This window comes from Octopus bimaculoides, chromosome 1 (assembly GCF_001194135.2).
Source record: "Octopus bimaculoides isolate UCB-OBI-ISO-001 chromosome 1, ASM119413v2, whole genome shotgun sequence".
Lineage (NCBI taxonomy): Eukaryota > Metazoa > Mollusca > Cephalopoda > Octopoda > Octopodidae > Octopus > Octopus bimaculoides.
This window is the reverse complement of record NC_068981.1, coordinates 23,570,109-23,577,608: the sequence shown is the minus strand read 5'-3', so window position 1 is coordinate 23,577,608 and position 7,500 is coordinate 23,570,109.

Below are 7,500 nucleotides of genomic sequence, written 5' to 3'. Positions count from 1 at the left end.
AATTCGTTTCAAGTCAAGCACGAAATTAAATGTGTAACCTCATTTAGCACATACAGATTATCGAAGAAGAGGGAAGAAAGAGAAAAACGAAAAGAAAACCATTTTCACGGCATTGATGATTCTCTTTATTGGTTATGATGAATTCATGACTCTTAGTTTTTAAATGAGTATTTATCTAGTTTCACAATAATGTTCTAAACGTTTTATTGATCTAATAACAATGAAAATGGATTTCTGTTGCTAACGTACATATATATTCATTCACCATGTAATTTAGTGGTAATAACGGGGATATAACAACTCAATAATTCGGTTGAGAAATAAACAGGGTATTTTCACGCAGTGAGGTCTGTAATAACTTATTATGAGGAAGAGAATTCATGAGAAGAATTAGCTGGGATAGTATCCAGAAATGAAGCACAAACGTATCCAGAGACATAATCGTTTATGACGGTGTTGTGTGAGGATTGTTTAGTTTAAAATTCCTATCAATCTGCATAAAGGAGCCCTATGATAAAACACATTCCAGTTGTGCCTGTTCCGTCTTTTCGTCAGGCATTGTTCAACCATTTTTTTAGATAGAAATCTTTAAAAACGATTACCGAGTTAAGTGCTGGGATCGATATAATTGACTAAATCCTTGAAGGTGGAGCCCCAGGATAGCAACGATCCAGGGGCTGAAATAATTAAAGAATAAAATAATATACAGAACTATTTCATACACGGTATCCACGGTTTATGACTTTAAATATAATGCACCCCCACCAGTTTTGTATGTAAAAGCCAGTTAGACATTTTCACCTCCAATTTAGCTCAAATCACCAAAACTTTGGTGTTTTGAGTTAAACTTTTTGCATCATCAATAAAGTATATAGAAACTAATACAGGAGATCTGGTAACGGTTATAGATGCACCAAGTTCAATGAAACGAGTTCAAAAGCGATTTTGTAACATAATTGGATCTAGTTGTATGCTGTCAACTTAATGTGACAGTCCCCTGAAGGGAATAATATTACTGTTGCTTAGATCTAGGAAGCTGTACCGCTTTCTGTCAGTGCTTGTCTTCCCCTTATATACACAAGGACACAGGAAATGTGTCAAGGCCGACAGGAAACGGTGCAGCTTCCTAGGTCTAACCAACAGTAGTATTATTCCCTTCAGGGGACTGTCACATTAAGTTGACAGCATACAACTACTTCGTCGTATCATTACTGCATAAATCTCTCTGAGAGAGATTTAGAAATGTATTATTTCTATAACTGGATCTGTTTTGAAAGCTAAACTTCAACTCTTCTCTCATTTCCGAGGCACTGCTTTTCTCTATCTCTCTGTTCAGTCAATGCCTCAATACTAGTCGTTCTTAAGGCCGTGATCTGGCAGAAACGTCAGCATGCCGGGCGAAATGCTTTGTGGTATTTCGTCTGTCTTTACGTTATGAGTTCGAATTCCGCCGAGGTCAGTAAAGTCGACCTTGGCGGAATTTGAATTTGCCTTTCATCCTTTCGGGGGTCGATAAATTAAGTACCAGTTGTGTACTGGGGTCGATCTAATCAACTGGACCCCTCCTCAGAAAACTTCGGGCTTTATGCCGAGAGTAGAAAAGAATATTTGTTCTTCTTTCATAACTCTTCTAAAGTTACTTATTGAACGATTCATTTTCTGCTAATTCTCATAATTTCACAGTTATTTTACCCACATATAAAATGTATTTCTGCTCCAGTAGTTTCTGTCTTTAAATGTCTTTCGTATGCTGCTCTCTTCCTTATTGTTCTCAGGTAAATATAATCTTAATTCTTTTAAATTTCGCGTCGCTCGTTTTATGGTTGTCAAGCAACTTCGTGTTTTTTTCTCCCGCTCTTTTATTTTATATATCTAAGTCATTTCTTGAGACGGGTTTTATCGCTGGCTGCTTTCCAATTAAGTAGTAAGAAACTCTAAAGAGAACTGAAAAGCAGGTCTTCAGAGTAGAGGCCCCCATGCCCTCTTCATACAATTGTCTTAGCCCTTAATTCCTTACACTCTACGGAAGCTGGGTTGCATTTAGGTCACGACCCCAGGATACTCCTCTGCTTTTACATTTTGTGCTATTGCCTACATTGCAACCTTCCTGGCTAGTAAAGGTGCCCCAGATCCAAAGTATTTCGGTTGTTGTAACCAACTCAAAGATGCCAGTTGGCTGCAAGGTAAATTATGGCTTTTGAAATTCATTTCCATTCCTTCTTGACCAGATCAATTTAGAACTCTCTCTACCTCTCTCTACCAGATCCATTTGGAACTCAGCTGCTTCTACCATTGCCTCCCAGAAATTGAAAGCTGTTTTATGAGATCATATGTACATTTATCCACAAATCCTCTTTCACCTACCTTTATGGTAAGGTTTGCGAACCAGATTCTCTCAGCCTGGCGAATAATCTGTCATAATTTTTGGTTTTGAGCTTTCTTCAATCTAATTTCATATGACACAGTGAGTTCAGTCAGAATCACTTGTTTTGATGAAAGTGAGGCGAGTACAATATCCAATTTATTAGCACTTTTGTTGATGATAATTGGATGATTCTTCTATTCTTGAAGGACTGCTATGCACTCTTCCACTCCGTCCAGTAGATTTTGCTTCTATGAGACAATTGGAACAGCTGTGCCAGGTTATACATTTTTTACTCCCTGCTGTGTAAAATACTGGAGGCGTTTGTGATGACATCGTCTTACCTCTCGCACTACAAATCGCATGTAAAATCTTTAAAAAAAATATTTGTAAAAAGCTGTTTCTTTAATGTATTGCATGAGAGACTAAGAACAGCTCACCGGCTCTGTAAATTCGACAATTGTTATTAATCTAGTCAAGATTAATTTGTTTAAAGGATTACTGACCTGCGTGTCAGTCCGCATTAAATACAGAACTTATAGGACTCATTTAATCTAAGAGAGGATAGAAAATTCAACTATTCTGACTGTGCATCTCTTCTAAATAAATCCTTATTATATCAGATATAACATATGTACATCTCTTCTAACTGAGGAGGACTCATCTTTTCTGATTAGACTCCGCTATTTCCATACCGTGTACAAATCTAGTATACAAATTGCCCTGTACATCCAGAACAAATCTGCATGCTTAAAAGAATTATTGCTTGCTAAAATTTTAAAATTCAGCATGTCTCAGCGGTTGTTATTGTTGCTGTTTAGTCTTCCAAGGTCAGTCCTTGAACAGATTTACTAACGAAGGCATTCAAACTGTGGCGAATTGCTGTTGAGGAAGAAAGCGAGTAGAATGAAGTGGGTGTAATACGCATTTGCTAACGATAACGATGTTGTTTGTTTAGCTATGACGCAGCCTCTACTGATCAGAGCTCTGATAAAAGATTTCCAAACGTGACTACCCCATCTGTTTTTGGTGTTTTTTTTTTTCTCTCGGATATGGTTGTGGATGGCAGCGAGCTGGCAGCGTCGTTAATACGCCGGGCAAAACGCTTAGCGGTATTTCGTCTGTCCTAAAGTTCTAGGTTCAAATTCAAATCTAATCCACTCCAGTTGATGATGAGCATTCAATTGTTTGAACTATTTCTGAAATTGACGTGTACGTGGCTGAGTATTCTGCAGACACCTGATTATTTAATGTATATCACAGGCAGTATCGACAACGTGACACAATGTGGCAAGATTGAAACGTTGAATTACAGGACAATAGAAAGAGAAAGGGAAAGGAAGGAACAATTCTAATACAACACTGGTACTTTATTTATCGACCCCGAAAGTATAGAAGGTAAAGCTACGTTCGGGAAGTTTTGAGTTAAGAACGCAGATCTTAAATGAAACTACAGTATCCAATGTCTTTACTTTTGTTTTTAACACTGTAAGACGTGATTAGAAAGAGATTTGGCTGCTATTTCATCCAACTCGAGTGACCACATGCAGGAGTTCTTATCGGTGTATTTTATTACTTGTCTCATCGTTGTTGTAGTGGTGGCGGCAGTTGTTATTGTGGTATGGATATGATGCCAAAATCAGAACCACTTTGATCTGATAGGATATAGCCACATCACTGCCAACCTAGTCTTCTTTCACTAAATGACTTTTGTCTTTTGATATTTTCAAACCCAACACTGCAGTGTTCTTGCATTGAGAACTGTCTTTTTGTGTAACGTCATCCGAAAGATTGCTTAACCCTAGGTCAATCTGCATCAAGCAGACCTACGGTGAAAGGCATTCTAACCGTGACCGGCTCGGCTTATTTTAAAATATACTACAAATATGACTATATTATCCAGTGAGTTCTTCATTTTTAATATAGTTTAGTATAATCTGATGGATAATTGGGTATTATTTCTTGACTACTTAGAGAACGTTTCGGTGATTCATTACCTATAAATTGAGTAAGACTGGATTATAAATATTTCGTACACTTTTCTCCTTTAGTAACATCTACACTTGAACACAAACGAAGCAAAGTTTCCCACCGTAAAAATTGATTTAAGAAATGGATGTGCTTTCATAGACCGCATCAGCCTAGTGGCCTGGTGTTGGTGTTTTGTCTCTATTTCCATCGTGTTAGGCAGAGATGAGGTAAATCAGTCTTAAGAGAGTACTTGTCTAAGCTAACTTAAAAACACTTGTCAATTTTACAGAGCTGGCGAGTTGTTCTTACCCACTGGTGCTTACTTGTCAGCTTAATAAACTGGACACAAGTTGAGAGAAGCTACGTTTTCTTGGCTACAAATACAATATGCTGCCCGTGATAGTATTCGAACTGACAACAACCTATCGGTTAGTTGTCCAATACCCTTTCGCTTTGGCCCATTTAGACTCCCTACAACCTAGATCTGAGAAACTAACTGTACTAAGAACTCTTGTCTGACGCGTCTACTATCTTAGTAAACTTCATGGTTCTTGAAAATAATTCTAGAAAATGAATTCGTTATTTTCATCTGACAACTTAGTGTGAGATATCTTTGAATTACAGTTTCCACGACAACCTGTGATGCCAGCTGATTTCAGAAAGGGCACGAGGGGTAACTGAAAATGCTGCTTCATCTTGTTTACTATTTATTTCTCACAGAACTCAACATCTTATCAGTTTAACTATTTTAGTAGCTTCAGTCGTAATCCGGCGTATGTAGCTATTACAGTCAAAACAGGATACACATGAATATAAATAATGAACAAGAGATAAAAGCGCAAGCTAGATGATATCACTCGAAGGCTCGACCTTGAAATGTAACCGATAGCTTCAATGTGTATTTAGATTAAGCATTGGCTTTTTTATGAGTTTTCTCTTTTTGTTTTGCAAAGGTCTCCCATCATTTAGGAAAAGTTAATTACATCTTCCTTAATTAAGAATAAATTAAAGGGGTTTACCGAATTAGATATAGTTAGTTGTCTTCCATAGCAAATGAACAAAAGTATGAATGGTGACAGAACATGGAAAATTAAGTTGCAATTTATAGTAAAGAATGAAAATAATGAAAATTGGAGTTTATGGCGAAAGAACGATTGAGAGAAGTTATTTAATAAGGATAAAAAAAAAAAGAAAAGAAAACAATTCCCAACTAATAGTGAATATAATAAAAGATTGACCGTTATTATTTGTGAACGAATATAATTCTAGTAATGTCTGAATGAAACGGGAGCGATAAAAAGAGCCACGACAAACTGATACAGCACCGTACCAAAGACTTTGTAAATTCGATGTTTTTTTAGTTTCCTGATGTGTTGGTATTCATTTTATCTTTCACTAGTGTCCAGTGATGGTCAAACAACAACCAGTAATTAAGTTGAATCTATTGACCCGACTATAAGTTTCGCTTTGTAAAGATTTGATTTGGGGAGTAATCAAAATAAATCAATACTTATTGGAATAAAAGTCGGCTCCCACTTGCAGAAAAAAGAGCCAACCGAAACTGTAACTCAGTTTCTCTTCTCAATTCGAACCATTTTCAATTCATTTATGGAGCTCATGATTTTGAGAAAAGAATAAACATCGCAATATTTCATTTTTTTCTTCATTAAAATTGTAGCGCCTTTGTGTTTCAGGAGGAAGTCTTCACAGACGACATAGATATGAACTCAGAACCCAAGAACGAAGTTCTTGGCTCAGTTTCTGTTACCAAGTGACAGTTCCGAATTGACAGAGTAGATAGAGTATCGGACAGTATGTCTTCTAGTATTTGTTTCAGATGTCTGAGTTCAATGTCCGCTATAATCAATTTTGCAATTAATTCTTTCAGGATAGATGGAATAAAGCATGAATCCAGGGTAGTGGAATTGTTGTAACGTCACTCGAGATGCCTTGCAGTACATGCTTTGGCTCTTTGTGCTTTGAGACCTTGGGCTGTAGAGTTAATCATCACCTCACTTAATACTACTGCCTACAATGGAGATTCATACCATGCATTCATTTCAGACGAGGTTCCCCATACATAGAATACTTTCTTCTTGTCTCCTAACAATTTAAGTATCTCTGAAAAACAAAAGGAGATCGTGGCCGCTACTCTTCTCTCCTTAGATAGGAAGTTAAACAAAGTTACATTATTTGCATTTCTCTAATATTTATCTTTGGAAACACAAGAAATTCAAACTTACTTTTCTTACGATATTGTCGTACAAATTCAAAGTTTTATTTTAATTTAGGTTGCAGCAGACTACATTCGAAATTTTTACTTTCCATTTGACGTTCACAAAGTTAACACGATATTCTTAGTAGGTACGACTTACTTTACTGTGAACAGTTACCATAGATGAATGGGAATTAAGGATAGATTGTCGATGTAGATGCAATCAGCACTGTATAGTTGATATATACAAGACGCAGATGCTTCAGTGCTTAAGAACGCCTGCTGTTCTCCTTTCTGCTGTCCACAGTTTCGCAGTCTCCATTGCAGCTGTCCATGTCACATCTTGCAGTCTTTACAGTGTTCACAGAGCATTGAGTAGTAGTCATGATGTCGGCATTTTGATACCCGATGCGAATCATAAAGACACAGGTAGTTCTTTTCCGATATTCAGATAGTTTCCAGTCCTCTATGTCAGCTAAATTTTTCTCAACTACAACATTAATCGTTATGCACTCCGACGCTGTTGACATCAAACTGTCTCTGAAAAATGTTCAAGTATGTTTTCGCTAGGTGAGATTTACACATACACACACACACACACACACACACACACACACACACACACACACACACACACACACAAAAGAGGAAGAGTCACATATTACTGAAAAGGTCTTGTATAGAAAAAGTTTGTACATAAACATGTTTCCGCATAAGAAAATTTTACTCCATAAACTTTAGTGCATGTTATACGCAACCAAAATAGGTTACAACTTACAACTTGTAAACATATTTACATGTATGTACGAATATGTGCATTCAAACACGCGTGTACACGCACACACGCTCACACACATAGACATACATATATGGATGTATATATATATATATATCTTTTTCTTTTACTCTTTTATTTGTTTCAGTCATTTGACTGTGGCCATGCTGGAACACC